The sequence below is a fragment of the Dama dama genome, chromosome 5 (genome assembly GCF_033118175.1).
Source record: "Dama dama isolate Ldn47 chromosome 5, ASM3311817v1, whole genome shotgun sequence".
In the NCBI taxonomy this organism is placed as follows: Eukaryota; Metazoa; Chordata; class Mammalia; order Artiodactyla; family Cervidae; genus Dama; species Dama dama.
The window spans coordinates 125,789,055-125,810,197 of record NC_083685.1 but is presented as its reverse complement, the minus strand read 5'-3'; the positions used below and the strand labels follow the sequence as shown (position 1 = coordinate 125,810,197).

Here is a 21,143-nt window from a genome sequence, read left to right as displayed (position 1 = left end):
GGAACACCGGGTCAGTGTCAGGCATGAACACTGCCCACGCACTTGCTGACCGTTCCCGAGACAATCAGGAACAGCCTGGGGCAAAAAAACAAGGAGATCTGGACTGTGTCAATGCAGTGTATTGGGAAAGATACATCAAAGAAAGTTTGGTAGTCTGCAATCAGGAATAAAAGCTGGACTCAGAGTGGACGCTACACCTCCAGTCCAATAGAGGCTGAAGGTCCCCTGACCCACTGCACCAGATTTCGTGTTCTGTTTGCATTCTCGGTGCTCCCGGACCTTTAAGGCAACACACCTGCTTGGCCCTAGACAGGAAACAGCACCACGTGTGGCGAAGGGGCGGGTCCCGAGCTGGGTGTCCAGAGCTGCAGAGCTGAGCAGGAACCAAGGAAGACTCGAGTCAGGGCTTCGCTTCCTCAAAACCAGCAGCTCTGCCCCCGCCCTGTGAAGGGCACCCCGCCCCAGCGCTCCGCACCCAGAGAAAGACCGCTCACAGCAACCAAAATACAATTTAAAACTAAATGAAAAATAAAAGAGCTGTGGCAGTGGGTTTCAGAGGAGGGATTTCTGTCCCCAGGGGACGTTTGGCAAAGCCTGGAGACAGTGTTGGTGGTCACAGTCGGGGTAGGGGATGTGTTACCGTCTAGTGGGCAGGGGTCAAGGATGCTGTGTTCACAGCAGTGCGCGGGACGGCCCCACCACCAAGAGGTACCCAGCCCAGCGTGTCAGCAGGGCCAGGGCTGAGAGACCCTTAGCTCAGGGAGAAGCATTTCAGGCCGAGGGAAGAGCATACGCAAAGGGCCTGAGATGAGAAACCGTTGGATGAATTCAAAGAACCGGAAGGAAACCAGGGGAGCCCGGCACACCGTGGGGGAGAGAGATGCGAGGGTCTGAGAGGGGCCTTGTCAAGTGCGGTAAAGAGCTAGACTGTTCAGTGACAGCCGTGGGAAACCACCGCAGGGTTTTGGGCAGTGTGGGTTCTGGTTTATGTATTAAAACAACCACTCCGCGGTGCGGACGTAGGAAAAGGAGAAGCAGAGAGGAGTCCGGCTCTGCTGTCACCAGGGAGGGCCGTGACGGCGGCCTGACGCAGTGATGAACCCAAGTCTACGCTCCTGGGCCGTTCCGGGAAGCAGAGGCATCAGGATTTGTGACGAACTAGGTGCAAAATGAGGGGCGGGGGTAGGAGGAATCCAGAGTGACTCCCTGGTTTCCTCTGGCAAACCTGGGTCAGTGTCAGTGTTACCAGTTTGCTAGAGCTGCCCTAACAATGGTCTTTATCTTTTCCTAATTCTGGAGGCTGGAAATCCAAGAGCAAGGTTCGGCAGGGCTGGTTTCTCCCAAGGCCTCAGTTTGCAGATGACCATCTTCTCGCTGTGTCGACATGGTCTTCCCTCTACATGTGTCTGTGTCCAAATTTCTTCTTATAAAGACGCCAGTCATGTTGGGTTAGGGCCCACAACAATGCCCTGATTTAAACTTAATTCTTTAAAGACCTGATCGCCAAATACAGTCACATTCTGAGTTAGTGGGAGTTAGGACTTATTTCTTTTTATTTATTTATTTTTGGCTGCATGGGGTCTTTGCCACTGCCCAAGGGCTTTCTCTAGTTGCAGCGAGCAGAGGCTCCTCTTAGCTGTAGTGTGCGAGCTTCTCTTTGCAGTGGCTTCTCTTGCTATGGAGCACAAGAAGTTGTGGCTCGCAGGCTTAGTTGCTCCACGGCACGTAGGATCTTTCTGGACCAGGGATCAAACCCGTGTCCACTGCATTGGCAGGCAGATTCTTAACCACTGGACCACCAAGGAAGTCCGGGAGTTAGGACTTTAATGTAAGTTTTCAGGGGACACAACTCAGCCCATAAAACTGGTGACACGTCCTAAGATGGGAGAAGGGCTTTGATGGTGAGGATGGATCTAGACACCCACAAGGGTGTAGTAAGCTCCCAACGTCCGTTAGACGTCAGGTGGAGGTGTTAAGGGGGGAACAGAATGTGCAGTGAGGGATCCAGGTGAGAGACACACATTTGGAAGAACGCAGTGGTTACTGGTATTTGAAACCATGAGACTGCGTGAGGTACCCAAAGGATGAGTGGAGAGGTCCAAGAGCTGAGCTGCCAGGCTCTGAAATATCTTCTAAATCAAGAAGGGGAGAAAGTGATAAAGTAAGGAGGAGGAAAGGGAAGCAGGAGGTCAACGAGGAGAGTCTGAAAGCTAAGAAAGGAGCCAGTGTCTGCCAGGGAAAAGTGATCAACTGAGTCAGATGCTGCTGAGAAGCCAAGGAAGATGCAAACAGAGATGGTGCCTTTGGACGGGTCAAGAGCATCTCCATAGACTGCTGGGAAGACAGATGAAAAGCACGGCAGAGTGAATAAGCAATGAGGAGACTGACAGCTGGAGCGGCTGGGGGCTCAGGGGCATGTCCTTCTCAAAAGGAGGAATCCTTCCCGGTGCTGCTCGGCTATAAATTACCAAAATGTGACACTGAGCCTTCAATTGATTAAAAAACCACGCTATCTGTAAAGGGCAATAAAATAAGGTATGCCAGTAGATGACAGATGGGTAGGTAGACAGCGAGATGAAGGCCAAGGAGAGGACCTAAGGACGAACAGGCAAGTGACTAATAAGCTGTTCTTTTTCTTAACCTCATTGGAGTTAGACAAACATCACTTCAAGGGCTTCCCTGGTGGCCCAGGGGTCAGGACTCTGAGTTTCCACTGCAGGGGGCACAGGTTCAATGCCTGTTTGGAGAACTAAGATCCCGCATGCCACAAGGCAGAGTCAAAAAAATAAATAAACATTGCTCTAAAATTATTCTGCAAACTACACATATATGCTTTATACAGCCTTCTCTAAGCATGATATACCTTACATTTAAATGTACACGTATGATTACGTATATACATGTATGTATATATAAAGCATACATATACATACATATATGTGTATATATGCATGTTAATTGTATGCATATGTATGTGTTGATTAAATATACATATTAAATTTTACATTAAATATGTATGTTTAAATATACATGTTAAATTACACATTGAATATGTATATTTAAATATACATATTAGATATAATTAATAAATTAATTATGTGTGTATAATTAAATATACATATATATGTAATGGAACAATTTCCATGGATTTTGAGAGAGAAAAATCAATGCCCAGGAATACTACACTTCGCAGAGAAAAAAAAATGTTTTTAAAATACAAGGACTCGAAAAAAATAAAAATAAAAAATAAATAAAATAAAATACAAGGACTCTGCACGTACACTATCCATCTGTAGTCTTTTTTTTTTTTTCATCTGTAGGCTTTAAAAGAAAGAAACATAAAAAAGAATTCAAAGCACTCCACCCAACCAAGAAATGAACCCAAATAATGTTAGTTTGAGGAAGAAGTAATATAAAGGAAATAACAGTGGAAAACAAGTCAGTTAAGCTTTAGAATTTATGTCTAAATCATCATTATTAATATGGTTATATTTATTGAAAATGTTAAAGTTAATTCTTGGAAGAAGACATATCTTTTTTTTTTAATTAATAAACACTAAGCAGCCAGGTCTCAGAGCTCTCTCTCACCCCTGACACCTCTCACTTCCTTTGAAGATTGCGGGGAAGAGAAGGGTGCCTGGGTCAGGGGGTTCTGCTCAACCATGGGCGGGGTGTGAACCTTTGTTCCTGGGCAGGACTCTGTATGTGGAAAGTCAAATGTTTTGGTGGAAAGCTGAGTGAGAAGTTGGCCGTAGGGCGATGACAGCCAAAGTTTCTGGAAAAGACCAAGAGCATCTCAGGGGAACAGTGAGTGGAGCTGCAGCCGTCGGAGGAGGCCAAACAGGGCTCCTGGTCACAGCAACTGCTGTCCTGCCTTGAGCACGGTGCTGGAGGCTTTGCCCAAATTATTTCTAAGACCTGCATGCATGTCTGTTCAGTCATGTCCGACTCTGAGACTCCAAGGACTGTACCCGCCAGGATCCTCTGTCCATGAAATTCTCCAGGCAAGACTACTAGAGTCGGTTGCCATTTCCTGCTCCAGGGGATCTTCCCAACCCAGGGATCAAATCCAGATCTCCCACACTGCAGGTGGATTCTTTACCACCTGGGCCACCAGGGAAGTCCAACTATTTCTAAAGCTCACAACAAAGCCATCAGATGGTTATCGTCATCCCCAGGTTACAGATAAGAAGACCGGAAGCCCAGAAAGGCCCTGAAGCCAGGCGTCATCTCATCAGGCTCACAAGTCCCAGTTCCGCTTGGTGTCCTTTGGGATGGTTGGGGAAAGCCAGTGGAGGGAGCAGGAAACGAGCTTATAAAGGAGACTGAGGGCTCGGTGGCCAGGAAGTAGGCAGGTTCCTTTCCCAAGGAATCACAGCCTCATCCCCCGCCCTGCTGGCCCCCTGCCCCCCGAGCCAGGGTCCGCAGGCTGCACGGGATGCAGGAGACAGGAGAGCTGCCGTCTGGGCCTCTCCCCACTGCCCGACCCGCACCCGCCGGAACCGCCCAGAACACGTGCATTTGGGGAAAGCCGCCACATGGAGGAGGCTAAGAATCCGGGAGAGAAGCTTCTCTTCTCTTCACCAAAATCACGTATGTCCTCACCTGCCGCCTCACCTCTCCTGAGCGGGTCCTCAGAGCCCTTTGAGAGACTGTGTCCCAGGAGCTAGTCTTCTGCTGTTGAGTCGCTAAGTCGTGTCCAACTCTTCGTGACCCCATGGACCGCAGCACGCCAGGCTTCCCCGTCCTTCACTACCTCCTGGAGTTTACTCAAACTCTCATGTCCATCGTGTCGAAGATGCCATCCAACCATCTCAGCCTCTGTCGCCCCTTCTCCTCCTGCCCTCAACCTTTCCCAGCATCAGGGGAAAAAAATTAAAATTAGTATTTTCTGTTCATCAAAAGACACAGTGTAGAAAACGAAACGGCAGGTCAGAGACTGAGGAAAAATGTATGTACTGCATCGTGGACATCTGAACACTGGACACCTAGAATATATAAAGAACTCTTATAAATGAACAATAAAAAAGGGAAGCAACTCAAGTTTTTAAATAAGCCTAGGATTTATTTGAACAGAAACTTCACTGAGGAAGATACGTGAAGAGCTAATGCACACATGAAAAGGTATTCAGCCGCATCAGTTTTCAGAGAAACACAACTTAAAACCACAGTGAGAACTGGGTGGATGGTTGGGCAAAAGTGAACATACTTAATGCCACTGAACCATGAACTTTGAAATGCTTTAACTGGTCAGTTTTATGTTATTAATATGTATATCTTGCCACAACTTTTAAAAAACAGAATAGGAAATGGGACTTCCCAGGAGGTCTGGTGGTTAAGACTTCGCCTTTCAAAGCAGGGAATGCAGGTTCAATCCCAAGGAACTAAGACCCTACCTGCCTGGTGGCCAAAAAACCAACACATTAAAAAAAAGAACAAATTCAATAAAGATGATAAAATGGTCCACATAAAAAAAAAAAAAACTTTTAAAGAAGCACATTAAAAAAGTCATAAACCTGAGCTTGTGACCTTTAGGTCCCCACGTGTGCCCTGTTCATCTTTTATTGTAGTTTTGTTTTTTATCTTCTCTTTTAAGTCCACACCTATCCCTTGCACCCACCCAAACACCATCTCTTGAGTATTTCTATTGCATAACATTTGAGTTGAGCAACATCGCCTTCAGCTGCTTTCTCATCTGAACATCCAAGTTCTGAGATTCATCCAGGAAGCTGCTGGTCATTCTTTCTGATGGATGGAGACTCTCCCACCCCTCCCAGGTGCCATATTGTATCGGCTCTTTATCTACACACGTTTCTGACCAGGTGCTTTCACAGTCCATCCTGGGGTCACCCTCACGCTCATCTCCTATGTGTCTGTGGCCAAAGGCACCCCAGGGAACTTCCCTGAGCAGAGCCTCAGCCCCCAGGAAGAAGAAAAAACAGGAGGGTAAGTGTCTGCCTGAGTTATAATGCTAATTAATGCTTGGCAGAGTCGGGATTAAAATGCAGGCCACCAGATTCCAGAACCCACGTGCGTCTCTGGGCCAGGAGGCTGGAGCTGGCAGGACACACATGTCTAACTACCAGGAAAGAACCAAACAAATAGTTGAGCGTCACAGTGTGTTGGGGTCTTTCCAAGAGAAAGTGACAGCCTGTCTCTGAGAGAAGCATTGTCGTTGTTCAGTTGCTCAGTTGTGTCTGACTCTCTGTGACCCCACAGACAGCAGCACGCCAGGCTTCCCTGTCCTTCACCGCCTCCCAGAGTTGGCTCAAACACATGTCCACTGAGCCAATGATGCCATCCAACCATCTCATCCTCTGTCACCCCCCTTCTCCTTCCGCCCTCAATCTTTCCCACCATTAGAGTCTTTTCCAAGGAGTCGGCTCTTCACATCAGGTGGTCAAAGTTTTAGAGCTTCGGCTTCAGCATCAGAACTTCCAATGAATATTCAGGGTTGATGTCTTTTAGGATTGACTGGTTGGACCTCCTTGCTGTCTAAAGGACTCCCAAGAATCTTCTCCAGCACCACAGTTTGAAAGAAGCATAAAACACAATTAAAAAAAAACCGTAATCTGGATCAGCTCAGCATAGGTGACCTCCGACATCAACCATTCTGGGTGACTGATTCTTGTTTTCATTAAGCAAAGTTCAGACTGGTCATTTGGTCTCCAGAACAAACCTCAATACAACCCCGCCATTCTAAGCTCTATCTGGGCCCATCCTGCAGAGAGTAAGGATTACACTCTCTTACTTCTGCTTTCATGTCTGTCTCATCACTGTGGCTTTCATTCACAATCACAGCCGTTGTTTATTCTGCTGCTTTTTTTCTAAGGAAGAAACTGAAAAGAAAACCTGTAGGTGTCTGGCAGGCAAGCACTAGAGAAAACAGCAGTGTGACCACCTCCTCCTGGAAACCCCAGCAGCGCTGCGGCCATGGAGAGAAAATCCATGTGCCAAGGGCCTCAAGTGCTGGCGGGAGGGTCTCCTCAGAGTGTCAGCAGAGAGCCTTGGACACAAATGCTCCTGAAAGCTTTATTCGTAACTGTCAAATCTTGAGGCAACCGAGCTGTCCTTCCAAACATGTCCTTCCGAGATGTTTGGTGACTGGCCAAACAAACTGTGCTACATCCCACAAAGGAAGGTTATTCAGTGCTAAAAAGAAATGAGCTGGGGCTTCCCTAGTGGTCCAGTGGTTAAGACTTGGAGCTCCCAGCGCTGGGGGCCAGGATTTGACCCTTAGACGGGAACTAGATCCTACGGGCTGCAATGAAAGTTCCTGCATGCTGTAACTAAGACCTGGAACAGCCAAATAAATAAATATATATGTAAATATATTTTTTTTAAAAAAAAGGAGACACAGACATAGAGAACAAACTTGTGGACACAGTGAAGGAAGAAGAAGGTGGAATGAATAGAGAGTCGCGTTGAGACACATTACCATATGTAAAACAGATAGCGGATGGGCATTTGCTCTGTGACTCATGAGCTCAAACCCGGTGCTCTGTGACAACCTAGAGGGCTGGGGTGGGGTGGCAGGTGGGAGGGGAATTCAAGAGGGAGGGGACACATGTATGCCTCTGACGGACTCATGTTGAATAATGCAGAAACCAATGCAATACTGTAAAACAATTATCCTCCAATTAAAAATAAATAAACTTTTTTTTTTTTAGAAAAGAAAATTCACAGGTCGATATAATACATAAGGCAAAATTACAAATGAAAACTAGCAAGTGTTTGGCAGACAAGGACTTTATTGAATTAAAAATTCAATAAAATACAAGAAAGAAAAGGAATGCGCTACAGCATCACACTAGCAAAACACATCCCTCCTTTTTCAGTCAGTTCAGTCACTCACTCGTGTCTGACTCTTTGTGATCCCATGGACTGCAGCACACCAGGCCTCCCTGTCCATCACCAATTCCCAGAGCTTGCTCAAACTCAAGTCCATTGAGTCGGTGATGCCATCCAACTATCTCATCCTCTGTCGTCCCCTTCTCCTGCCTTCAATCTTTCCCAGCATCAGGGTCTTTTCCAGTGAGTCAGTTCTTCACATCAGGTGGCCAAAACAATATATTGGAGTTTCAGCTTCAGCATCAGTCCTTCCAATGAACACCCAGAACTGATCTCCTTCAGGATGGACTGGTTGGATCTCCCTGCAGTCCAAGGGACTCTCAAGAGTCTTCTCCAACACCACAGTTCAAAAGCATGAATTCTTCAGCCCTCAGCTTTTTTTATAGTCCAACTCTCACTTCCATACATGACTACTGGAAAACCCATAGCTTTGACTAGACAGACCTTTGTTGGCAAAGTAATGTCTCTGCTTTTTAATATGCTGTCTAGGTTGGTCATAGCTTTTCTTCCAAGGAGCAAGCATCACAATGGCAAAACACATCCCTCCTTTTTAACCCCCCTTTTAAGAGCTAAAAGTCAGCGTCCACAACAAAGCTGCCTCTGTGGGAGTTATGGGATCCAGCACCATACACCAAGGGACCCGGGAGCGGTCTCACTCATCTGTGCGCTGAGTAACAGACAGCCAGATCTTGCAAGGGGCTGCGGAACCAGCAAAAGCCAAGGGGCTGGTCCCAGCCCTTCTCGGCCACAGCTGGCGAAACCTGGTGAAGGCTGACCTGGGCAGACACCCACGTACAAGAGTCTCTGAAGAAGTCCAGGCTTCCCAGGGCAGATGCCAGCACTGCACTGGACCAAAATACACTCCAGTATTCTTGCCTGGAGAATCCCATGACAGAGGAGCCTGGTGGGCTACAGCCCATGGGGTTGCAAAGCGTCAGACACGGCTGAGCCCCTGAGCGAGGAGGGAAGACAGTTGTGCAGGATGATGCTGGAGGATCCTGTTTCTCTCCGAAGTACTGAGGCGAGACCACCGTGTGACTCAGGGCGGGGAGGCGCTGTGAAAGAGGCAGGTCAGAAAGTCAGAGGCACCTAAGGGATGTGGTCCCTACTGGCTGCGCTCAGGAGCCCGGCAGGAAGCGTGCCCAACAGCCACTGGGAAAACGTCACGGAGGGTCGATCGTCCCCCCGGGCCCCCAGGCACGCCCAGCTCACTGAGGGCTGAACCCATTCTTTCTCTACTCTTCAGAGAGCACCCCGAGCCCCGGGAGACGGGGAGGGAGGGCGCTCGGGAAACAGGCTGGGCTCTGCGGGGAACGAAAGACAAACTTGAGCGGTAGCGCCACCTGGTGGAAAATCAGAGCTTTCCAGCAGCCAGCCATTGCAGGGGACCTGGGTTCAACCCTTGGTTGGGAAGATCCCGTGGAGGAGGAAATGGCCACTCACTCCAGGATTCTCGCCTGGAAAACCCCCTGGACAGAGGAGCCTACAGTCCATGGGGTCGCACAGTCGGACATAACTGAGAACACACACATGCTCACGCACTAGAGCCTTGAGAGTTTTAAGGGGGGCGCGAAGACAAACTAGAAGGAAACTGGAATGAAGAGAGCCAGTATGTGGGCGGCGGGGGAACCAGTAAGCAGTTGAAAGTGCAGTCTAGCTCCACTCCTGCCATTCCCCCCAGGCCTGAGGGTTCCCACCTGCAGAAGGAGGACCCCAGAGCGCCCTCCTGAGGTCCTGGCCCCCCTCGGGGCAGTGTCTAGATCTTGGAGGGCAGGGCAGAGGGAGCCAGCCTCCAGGGAGCTTCCTGCTCCAATTAAGGTAGCTTACAGATGAAATTATATTAAAATAAGAGGTTCTGCAACCTACAAAAATATTTTGTAGGTTGCATTAAATACTTCACGCAAAGTACATAAACCTAGAAAAAAAATGATAAAGAAGAATAATAAAATGTGTGTGTGTGTTCCCCATCCAGCTTAAGAAAATTTCTTTAGTGTTTTTTTTTCAATTTTTAACTTTTGTTCCCTGATTTAAATGTAATATACTCGCTATAGGAATTTTACAAGATGCAGAATACTGAGAAAATAAAAATCACCATTATCTCATTACCTTACTGTTAATGGTCTGGTAACAATGTTGTTTAGTCACTCAGTCGTGTCCAACTCTTTGTGACCCCATGGACTGTAGTCTGCTTGGCTCCTCTGTCCATGGGACTTCCCAGGCAAGAATACTGGAGTGAGTTGCCATTTCCTTCTTCAGGGTATCTTCCCGACCCGAGGATGGAGCCTGTGTCTCTTGCATTGACAGGCGGGCTCTTTACACTGAGCCACCAGGAAAGTCCTTCCTGGTGACAGTACTTCCCTCTTTAGTCTGAATGTACTATTTTTCCAAAATTGAGATCTTTTTATACAAATTGTCCCTTTTATACATCATGACCACTTTCCTTTGAAAACTAATTTTGTATCCTTCCATCTCCAAAATTCCAAGAAAATGACCCCCAAATACCCTTACTTTTGAACAGAGAGTTGGTTTTCCAAAAAGAAGCAGAAGCAGGAACTAGTGGATAGGGAAAACCTTTCTTGTTGGGCTTCCACCTGCAACAGAAACTAAATTGAGAGGGTGATAAAGTGCTTCCTGTCGCCTGACACAGAGAAGTATCTGGTGAGTAAATGTTGATTGATGATTGCTTCTCACGCGCCTGAAAGCATCTCGAGATAAGAGGGAAAACAGAAGCCGGTGCATTCGTGATAAGCAAAGATGCCCAAAACGATTTCTCTTCAGCCCAAGCCAATTTCTGAGTCCAGGGTAGAGTCTCAACACAGATCAAGAGTGCTTATTGTCTGTTCTTTGTCATTGCATGTTTGTTTAAGCACTATTTGTCCAGAGAGTAAGACACAGCTTAGGGTGCTTTGAAGGAGGCAATGAAGAAGCCAACATGGGCTTATGGGATGGATATCCTTTGACACTAAACCCTTTGCATGCAGCTTCCCATTAAGCAATCAGCCATCACATCAAACGCTTATGCTGTGCAATGTAATAAATTATTTCTAATAATAATAGCTGATATATATTATCACAAATCGCACAGATCTGACCCAAAGCTCGTATTCTCACCCATTCTTTCCACTACCTTCCCACCATTGGATGCCATGTAAAGATGTAAACTGTGCTCGCTTCGGCAGCACATATACTAAAATTGGAACAATACAGAGATTAGCATGGCCCCTGCGCAAATTCGTGAAGCGTTCCGTATTTTTAAACAGATCTCCAGCCCAGGTTGGATGCATGAGACAAGTGCTCAGGGCTGGTGCACTGGGAAGACCCAGAGGGATGGGGTGGGGAGGGAGGTGGGAGGGGGGATCGGGATGGGGAATACATGTAAATCCATGGCTGATTCATGCAAATGTGTGGCAAAAACCACTACAATATTGTAAAGTAATTAGCCTTCAACCAATAAAAATAAATGGAAAAAAAATTTTAAAAAGATGTAAATTATCCAGAAGGAGATAATAGGTGACAGAGGTCAGCCCCCATCAGCCAGCCCCTTTCTTACGACCTTCCACAAAGAAAATCTCTGCTTCTGTGTCTACCACCATCTGCCTCCATTCCCACCGAGACTCTTCCCCAGCTCTCCGAAGGAAGCAAAGTCCTGTCTGGATCGTGTTTTCAGGCACAATCATTGCTTGGATCAAGCATCAGTTCCAGACAGCTGCAACATTCAGTTGCCTGCCCCTTGCCCCCAGGACTCCTCCCTGAAATCTGGATCTCCCCTTCTCCAGAGCTATGGGAAAACTGCAGGGCTGGCAACGAGGTCATGCAATGACTTGATATAGAACAGAAATAGACAGTGCCAGACTCCGGGAAATTATTCCGGACTGACTTTGTTTAGCGTGTCTCACAGCCAATGATCACCTGGCAGACTCTGATGCCACTGCTGATAAGACAGGACAAGACAGCTCTGACACCTGCATTGACCTCCCGGAGATGAGATGAGCCTGAGACCAAAGTCCCATCCTCAGAGCTCGTCTTGGATGTAGGTGGCCACAGGCAGTGCTGTGACCTCACTTCTAATGTGGCCGGGAGGTGTCAGGCTGCTGACACACACCTGACTCTCACAAGTCCTACCCTGTGTCACGAGCTCCCTGTGGAGGGAAGTATTTTTGTCCCTGTCCCTGCCTGGCATTTAGAGCAGGTAGATGAAATAAGGCCTCCCATCTGTTCCCACTTCTGAAATATCAGGTGAAAAGGCATAGTCTCTCTGAATCAAAAACTTTCCACGTTGAACCATTAATTGGAGACTTACCCTTTACTCTCCTTTTCCCTTTCCTCTCTTCCTTTCTTCTCCCTAAATTCGTCTCTTTCCAACCCTATCCAGTAGTTCCTAAACTCGTCCTCATGTTAGAGTCATCTTTTTTTGATTGTTTATTTAGTCTCTAAGTTGTGTCCGGCACTTTGCAACCCCGTGACCTGCAGCCTGTCAGGCTTTTCCATCCATGGGATTTCCCAGGCAAGAATACTGGAGTGGGTTGCCATTTCCTTCTCCATAGAGTCATCATAGAACTTTATAATAATGCAAATTCCCAAGCCTTACCTCCAAGAGATCCTGATTCAGAAAGTCTGGGGAAATCCGTATTTTTGATAAGGGCACCTAAACCCTCCAGTTCTAAGGAAACTCACCTGAAGTCCATATGAAAACTATTAGTAGAGGCCCTCCCTCCAAATCCAGGATTTGAAACTCAGTCTATGTAAGAAGCTAGCACTACAGCCCAGGTTACTCACAGCAGTGCCTGCGATGAGCCAGACACCAGCACAGGGGTTCTCACACACGAGCCTCAGAGCTCGGCATGCTGACCAGAGCCCACAGGGAAACTGAGGCCCCAAGAGCCAAGTCAGTTTGTTGCAGTTGTTCAGTCGTGTCCAACACTTTGCAACCCCATGGACCGCAGCACACCAGGCTTCCCTGTCCTTCACCATCTCCCAGAGTTTGCTCAAAGTCATGTCCATTGAGTCGGTGATGCCATCCAACCATCTCATCCTCTGTCACCCGCTTCTCCTCCTGCCCTCCATCTTTCCCAGCATCAGGGTCTTTTCCAGTGAGTCAGTTCTTCACATCAGGTGGCCAAAGTACTGGAGCTTCGGCTTCAGCCTCAGTCCTTCCAGTGAATATTCAGGACTCATTTCCTTTACAGTTGACTGGTTGGATCTCCTTGCAGTCCAAGGGGCTCTCAAGAGTCTTCTCCAACACCACAATTCAAAAGGATCAGTTCTTCGGTGCTTACCCCTCTTTATGGTCCAACTCTCACACCCATACGTGCTACTGGAAAAACCATAGCTTTGACTACACAGATGTGATATTGCTGCTTTTTAATTGCTTCCTTCAATAGAAGGGATGAAAAAAAATGTGGTCTCTTCATTCAACCAAACATACAGAGCAGTCAAAACAATGAACCACAGCAACAAGCAAAATATAGAAGAATCTTAGCAATATAATCTTAAGTCAAAAGAAACTAAAATTTTTTAAAAATGTATTTTGAAAAATGCATATAGATGCAATGAAACTATCTGAAAGAGGAAAGAAGGGAGTGATGGACACAGGAATCAGGATTATCATAACCTCAGATGCAGGAGACAAAATTATGGGTGGGTTGGGGGGAGGGAATATGATTACATATAGATCATTGTCAAGGTCCTAGCCTTTGGTTTGGGTTTGCAAGTTCCTATTGCATTATAATAAAAGAAGGAAGGAAGAGACGGTGGGAACCATTCATGGATGACTGTACTAGAACACATTGCTTTGATTATCCCAATTCTGTGCACCCTGAAGTTCAACTGAAAGAAAAAATGGGTTAATAGATGAATAAATAGTTTGAGATCCTCGCATCATCAGCTCTTGGAAGGAGGAACTGAATTTTCCTCTTCCCAGTTCTGATGCTCAGTTTTGTGCCTTGAGGAGAAAAATCACAAAGGAGAGAGAGCGCCCAGGAGCCCAGAGCACCTTCTGCCTCTTCTGAAAAATACCTGAAATTGAATCTGCGGATCCCTGCAAGCAGGTGGCAGGCTGCATTAGAGGGCCTGCTGGCATAGGATCGTGGCCAGGTGGTGTGTGATTTCAGCAAAGAAAGACCCTCAAAATATGATGCCTCCTACAAAGAGATGTACAACACACACCTGCTACTAACTATGGATAAGACCATTTGTTAGTTCTTACAGCCAAGTTGTTGTTTGTTGCTAAGTTGTATCCGACTCTTTTGCGACCCCATGGACTGTAGCACACCAGGCTCCTCTGTCCATGGGATTTAAGAATACTAGAGTGGGTTGCCATTCCCTTCTCCTGGGGATCTTCCTGAAGCAGGGATCAAACCCAGGTCTCCTGCATTGCAGGGGGATTCTTCACCATCTAAGCCACTGATGGGTAAGATCACTGCAGCTCTGACTTCTGTTCCTGCTCTGCAAAAATGTCTCCAGAACGTGTTTCCACCTGTGAGTGTTGCTAGAGTAATGAGACCCAGATGTAGGGCTGGAGCGGTAAGGGGGCCCAAAGACTAAGGCCACCGGAGGGGTCCTTACCTGCCTGGCTGTCCCCACTGGGGCCAAATGTCCACAAGGAGGAGACAGTGAGCTACAGAGAGCTTTGAGCTCGGTAGAGAAGCCTGCCCCGGTGCTCCTTGAGGCTCACGGTCTGCGCAGCTGCCCTTGCGTGAGACAGAAGAGCGCTCCAGTCCGGATGACCGATAGAAAGACCCCCGCTTATGGATCCTAGCCATAGGGGTTGTCACACTTCCCCAGATTCCAGGGAAGAGAGGCACTGGGACACTGCCCAGAACTTGGCGGCAATCCCCTGTATGTGTCCAGAATGGGGTGCTGGAACAGAAGTGGCAAGCCCACCAGCGTGTCTGTAGTCCTGAAAAGGCAAACCCTCTTAGCTTTTCCTCCCCTGACCCTGACGGAGTGGCAGGAAAGGTTGGAACTTAGAAAAAGCCCTGCATGTCAGAGAGTTTTTCCAGCGGTAGAGCTAAAAGCACTGAGTGAATCACCGGGTCCCTTTCTGAACCACAACTCTTGACTGATGATTCTATGCAAATGAGGCAGCTGCAGGATGTAGGATGCATATCAGCTTGGGGCCACTCGGCGGGACTGAATCTGGCTCTGTCTGCTATCTGCATGATCTCAGTGATTAATTTAATGTCCCTGAACCAGCTCACTCCCACCATCTATAAAACCAGAAGAGCCTCCTCCAAAGGATCATTGGGTTAGATTAAATTAGACAAAACCTGCAAAAGAGACGGACAGATGGTGGTCATAAGACAGATGCATTCATTATTCATCCCTGTATCTAGAGAAGCTAAGAGAAGCCAAGGCAGCAAAACTACGGTTTCAAGAGAAGTTACCGCGACGGCTTTATAGTGAATGTCCCTTATTGGAAGCTCTTGTCAGTTGTCAAAGGTGTGACTCCTTGGTGTGCTGGGACAGGGGAAGATACCAGTTGGGGGCCTTTCTCAGAAAGGAAGAGTCGGTGCTTGGAGATCCCTTCCTGGGTGAAACCCTTCCCACTGCCCTCATCTCCAGGCAGAGAGAATTGATCACCATCTTCTCCAGACCTGCAGCACTCATTATTCTCAGTATCATTCTTCTCAATATATACCAGATGGGGGGATGAGCATTTCCTGTGCCTTATTTCATTTCATCCTCATGACAATCGCATGAAGGAGGGAAGTGAAGTCTAGCAAGAGTGAAATATTGGGTTGGCTAGAAAATTTGTTTCAGGTTTTCCATACCAGCTTATGGGAAAACCCAAACAAACTTTTTTTGGCCAACCCAATTATAGTGCCATCCAGATTAAAAAAAAAAAAAAACAACAACACGGCCAAGCTGGGATTCGGGTCTGGGTCTGTCAGTTCCAGCGCTGCACTACCTCCCTGACAGCCCACCGTGGCCCTTCTCACCTGGTGTGCTATTTCTGTATCTGTTAGTCACACCTAGCAGACTGTCAACTCCTCAAAGGCAGGAAGCCAGAAGGTCTTCTATCTATTTATCTCCAGCACTCAGCATAGCACCTGGCCAAGAATGAATGAATGAACAATATTCTCCAAAGCCTCAAGGAAGGAGACAGCCCCATTGTTCCTCCCAGGTCGATATGATTCAGAACCTCCATCCTCATCCCAGCTTGCTGGGGGAGGGGGAGGTTTGGGGGGAAGGACAGGTGGCTGGGTATACCATATACAGGTGGCTCTTTCCTGTAGTGAATTTCTCACTCACTCCAAGAGCCCAGAGCTTGATCACAGGAGCTCTACCAAGAGCTTCACGAGAGGACCGATGTTGCTGCATCCTTCATGCTAGAAAGGCCATGCCGTCTCCTCCTTTCACGACTTTATGCAATATTAAATCATCATGGAGTTTTATTCTGAGTGTTTCCTTCAAATCCACTGGACTCAGAGCCCTCCTGCTTCACTTTTATTACTGTGGCTTATAGATTATTTCCTTCGAGACCCAAAATGAAGCTGCCACTTAATCCCCACCTGAGGTTCAGCTCAGCCAAATAAATAAATATAAAAAAAGAAAAAAGAAAATCGTGGGTCAAGACAAGATCCTAAGAGTTGCCAAAGAAAAACAAGTAATAAAACAGGCCATTTCCATAGCTGAGGAATTAGTCTGGCAACATTTCCAGTTAGCAATACTAACTCCCATTAGTGAACTGGAAGACGATGTAGTAATGTCTTCAAACCTGGGGGAAATAGACTTCACCTGGAATTCCAAATGGAGCTGAAATTGAGTAAGAGTAGAACACGTTTTCAGATACGTGTCAAGACTCGGGAAGTTCACCTCCCATGCCCCCTTTCTTAAGAAGTTATTTGAGTACATTCTCAAGAAACTTCCTCAAATACTTAGTCACAAACAGTAAATTAAGAAAAGCAAGCCAAGTTCTCGAAGGAGTAAGCTGAGAGAGAGGAAAGTATGACTCATGGGAAATACCGAGTCCACATAGAAATAAAACTAAAACACCAGAGTTATAGCTACGCAGCCGGCCCAGAAAGCAACCAGCTCAGCTTGGAACAGGAAAATAAGGTCCTAAAGCACAGACGTCATGAGATAGCACAGAGGAGAACTTGGACAACAAGCCTTGAGCGCATGGTGCAGGCCTGGAATTCAGCTGATTTATTTATGGGCTTCGGGGCGTCTTCACTGCGGCACATGGGCTCTCCCTAGCTGCAGCGAGTGGGGTTTCCTCTAGTTGTGGCGCGCTGGCTTCTCATTGCCGTGGCTTCTCTTTCTGTGGAGCACAGGTTCTAGGCGTGCAGGCTGCAGTAGTTGCAGCTCAGGGCTTAGTCGCCCCAAGACGTGGAATCTTTCCAGATCAGGGATCAGAACCCATGTCCCCTGCACTGGCAGGCTGATTCTTAACCACTGGACCACCGGGGAAGTCCCAGAATCCAATTTTTAAAAGCAATTAGACACACTCAAGGAAAAGGAAATATAAGAAAGTCGTTATCTAAAGACAAAGAAACCAGAACATATCAGACCAGAAAGTCACTGAGAGTCAAGAAAGAAATGGAATGAATACCACAGAAAAAGAAAAGTAAAAAGATGGAAGATCTGGGAGGTATAATAAAGATAGTGATAGTGAAAGTCACTCAGTCGTGTCCGACTCTTTGCGACCCCGTAGACTATACAGTCCATGGAATTCTCCAGGCCAGAATACTGGAGTGGGTAGCCTTTCCCTTCTCCAGGGGATCTTCCCAACCCAGAGACTGAACCCATGTCTCCCACATTGCAGGCGGATTCTTTACCAGCTGAGCCACAAGGGCCCCTCTTCCAAAAAGCACAAAGAAATGCAATCACAAACATCAAAGAAAATAACAAATACACAAAAAGACAAGGGACAGATTAAAACAATGCATGCTTTTGAGCAATGGGGGTATATAAGAACAATCTTTCTGAGTAAACCTTTGGAAATGAAATGAAAATGTAATAGTAATATATTATCTGGCTCTGCAAGTAAACTGTATTTGCCTAAATATAGCAGTTTAAATGGGCTTCCTTAGTGGCTAAGTGGTAAAAAAAAAAATCCACAGTTTGGAAAAGGATTCAAATTTCAGAATAAGTCTATAAAGAATCAAAAACATTATAATATATTTACATATTATATAAGTATGATTACATAAAATACATTCCTTCTGTCAGTTAAGAAACTTTACAAGCAAAAGTACATCTGATAATATCCCAGTAGCAATGAACATATCAAGCACCCAGATCTTCGTCCAAATATTTTCTCCGACAAAATGAACCAGGGGTTCTTGGAGAAATGACTGATTCTAAGTCTGGGCAGAAATGTATATGATAATCCTAATTAACAAATACACACTGTTGAATATAAAATAGATGAACAACAAAGACCTACTGTATAGCACAGGGAACTATATTTAATATCTTATAATAATAATGTACAATGGAAAATAATCTGACTTTGATTATGTGTGTATATATATATATAAAATCACTTTGCTGTACATCTGAAACTAGCATAACTTTGTAAATCAACTACACTTCAATAAAAAGAGGGGGAAAGAAATGTACACCATAACTCTAGAGCTAGGATACTTGAATCCTAGGAATCTTAGTTTCAGAAAGAAGTGCTCCAAAAAAAGAAGAAGAATGTTAAAGAGGAGATAAACATCAGTGGGTAAACCTGTCAAACACAACCTCAGTCAGATGATCCGGGTTTACACCATCAATAAGTCATACTGATAACACATTCTTTGGATGTGATGTATTGATAATGATGTAATCCCACTCTAACCTTGAGGAAAATGTCAGACAAATCCAAATTGAAAGGCATTTTACCAAACACCTGACCAATACTCCTCAAAAGGTCATCAAAAATAAAGCAAGTTTGAGAAACGCTCCCGGTCTGAAGAAGTCTAAGGAAGCACAATGATTCAGTGCAATAGAATGTCCTGGATTGGATCCTGGAACAGAATGAGGACTTTAGGTTTAAAAAAAAAGGATATACAAATAAAGTAAGGGTTATAGTTAAAGATAATACATCAATTCTGGTTCATAATTGTGACAGATAAGCAAATGTGAATAGTAAAGGAAACTGGCTATGGGATATGCAAGAACTCTATACTCTGTGCAAGCTTCTGTAAGCATAAAATAATTCTAAAATAAAGGGCTTTATAAAAGTACATCTGATACAGCTTGGGAAATGTAAAGGCAAGCAAGGCAAAAGGAAGGATGGGGTGCTAATTCTTCATCTTACATCTTGGGGACTAAAAAGATACAATCTACGGTTAATGAGGCAAGAAATGGAGGTTTCGGTCTGTTGTATGAAACGGTAGCGAAAGAACGGAAGACAGTGACATAGCTATATCAAGAAGGGCGAGCAGAGGAAATATCGGGGTGCAAGCCAACATAAAGTGTTCGTGGTTGATAAACATAAAATTGGCATCAAAGGAACTAAAAATGAGAAAGAGCTAAAAATAAGGCTTGCCTGAGAGGAGAGAGATTGGAAGTTGAGAGAAGAGCCCTTTCATACCATTATATTTTCCTTTTTATTTTTTTAATTGAATATATCATTCTGTATTTTGACTTAACAGGCATTTATTGCTTTGTTTACAATTTTCCTGATGAAATGAAAAAAATAAAAATTCTTAAAACTTAGTTCAGCCATGATAGATATAAAAAGGGAACTCACCAAAAGTGATTGCTATTCCCAGACAAAGGACTGAAAGTTTCCTATTAAAATGTAAAGGAGGAAAAAAAATAAATAAATAAAATAAAATGTAAATGAGGGAGTTCCCCGATTGTCCAGTGGTTAGTAGTCTTGCTTTCACTGCCGTGAACCCAGGTTCGATCTCTGGTCAGGGAACTAAGATCCCACAAGCCATGAAGCACAGCCAAAACAAAAAAATTTTTAATAAAGTAGATAAAATGTGAATGAGTGCTCTTAAGAATCCCATGTAACAGGGAGATGCTGATAGAGACAAATTTCTTAGAGTGGACATAGCCTGCCTGTAATATAAAAATGTGGATTGTAAACCATGAAAGCAAAGGGGAAGCTAACCACTGAACCCACATAACCCAACACTGCTGATCAAAAACTGAAGTTGTGCAGAGATAAAGAAAGGGAACTGAGCATACAAAACTCAACAGATCCCGAAACCAAGGACTGAAAGAAGAAACCCAGAACCACATGCCCCAGTAGAATTCTAACACCATTTCCCAGCAGAGGGGAGCTGGACCAAGAGGGAAACCCCAGAAAGGGGAATAAGCAGTCAGCTGGATTTGTAACACAGTTGCCCCTCTGGCCTCAGAGTCCCTGTGCAAATAAATACCTCCTCAGCACATGGAGAGAGCTGTCAACAAAAAAACTTAATAGTTGATCTAAGAAAGAAACAGATTTTTGTATTTATTTATTTATTGAAGGATAATTGCTTTTCAGAATTTTGTTGTTTTCTGTCTAACATCAACAAGAATCAGCCATAGGTACATCCATGTCCCCTCCCTCCCGAATCTCCCTCCCATCTCCCTCCCCATCCCACCCTTCTGATTATTACAGAGCCCCTGTGTGAGATACTTTTATTCAAGACAATCTAAGGGGATTTCCCAGGTGGTCCAGTAGGCTAAGACTCTGTGCTCCCAATGGAAGGGGCATGGGTTCAATCCCTGGTCAGGGAACTAGATCCCACAGGCTGTAACTAAGACTCAATGCAACCAAACAAAATAAATGAAATATGTATTTCAAAAAAAAAAAAAAGACAATCTAAGGATTTAAACCCAAGAGTCAGTCTTTCAGAAAGCTTTGAGAACTGCTACATATGTTTTTGAGACAAAGGGTTGTACATCAGATGATGTATTTGATGGTTCATACAATCCAGATTTGTATGTACAAAGTCAGCTGTGGGTCATGATGACCCCTTACAAGATTAGAAGGAATGCTCTCTTCTAAGGAGTTCATTGCAAATGCATGACACACACTAAAGGCGAGGGAGGAGACCAGACAAGCAGACAAATATGTCATTTTTTTTCTTACCTCGTCATAAAATGAGTTTTATTTCATTGCAGTGTAAGAAAATGTCACCTCTAAAAAATTTAGATCAGAGAGCCCCATAAAATGAATCACTCTTCATTAGAGATAGGTCTGCAGGTATGTAAGCAGATAGGATTGGTGGGGGTCCCCAGAGGAAGAGAGCCAAACGCAGCTTTCTTGATGTAATAAGAAGTCATTTTGAAAGAGACGCATGTACCCCAATGTTCATCGCAGCACTGTTTACAATAGCTGGGATGTGGAAGCAACC

General features: G+C 45.5%; 1 pseudogene; it reads left to right on the top strand.

Moving 5' to 3' along the window:
* The first annotated feature begins 11,014 nt into the window (after positions 1 to 11,014).
* Positions 11,015 to 11,105, top strand: LOC133058111 (U6 spliceosomal RNA; annotated as a pseudogene).
* The last annotated feature ends 10,038 nt before the right edge of the window (positions 11,106 to 21,143 follow it).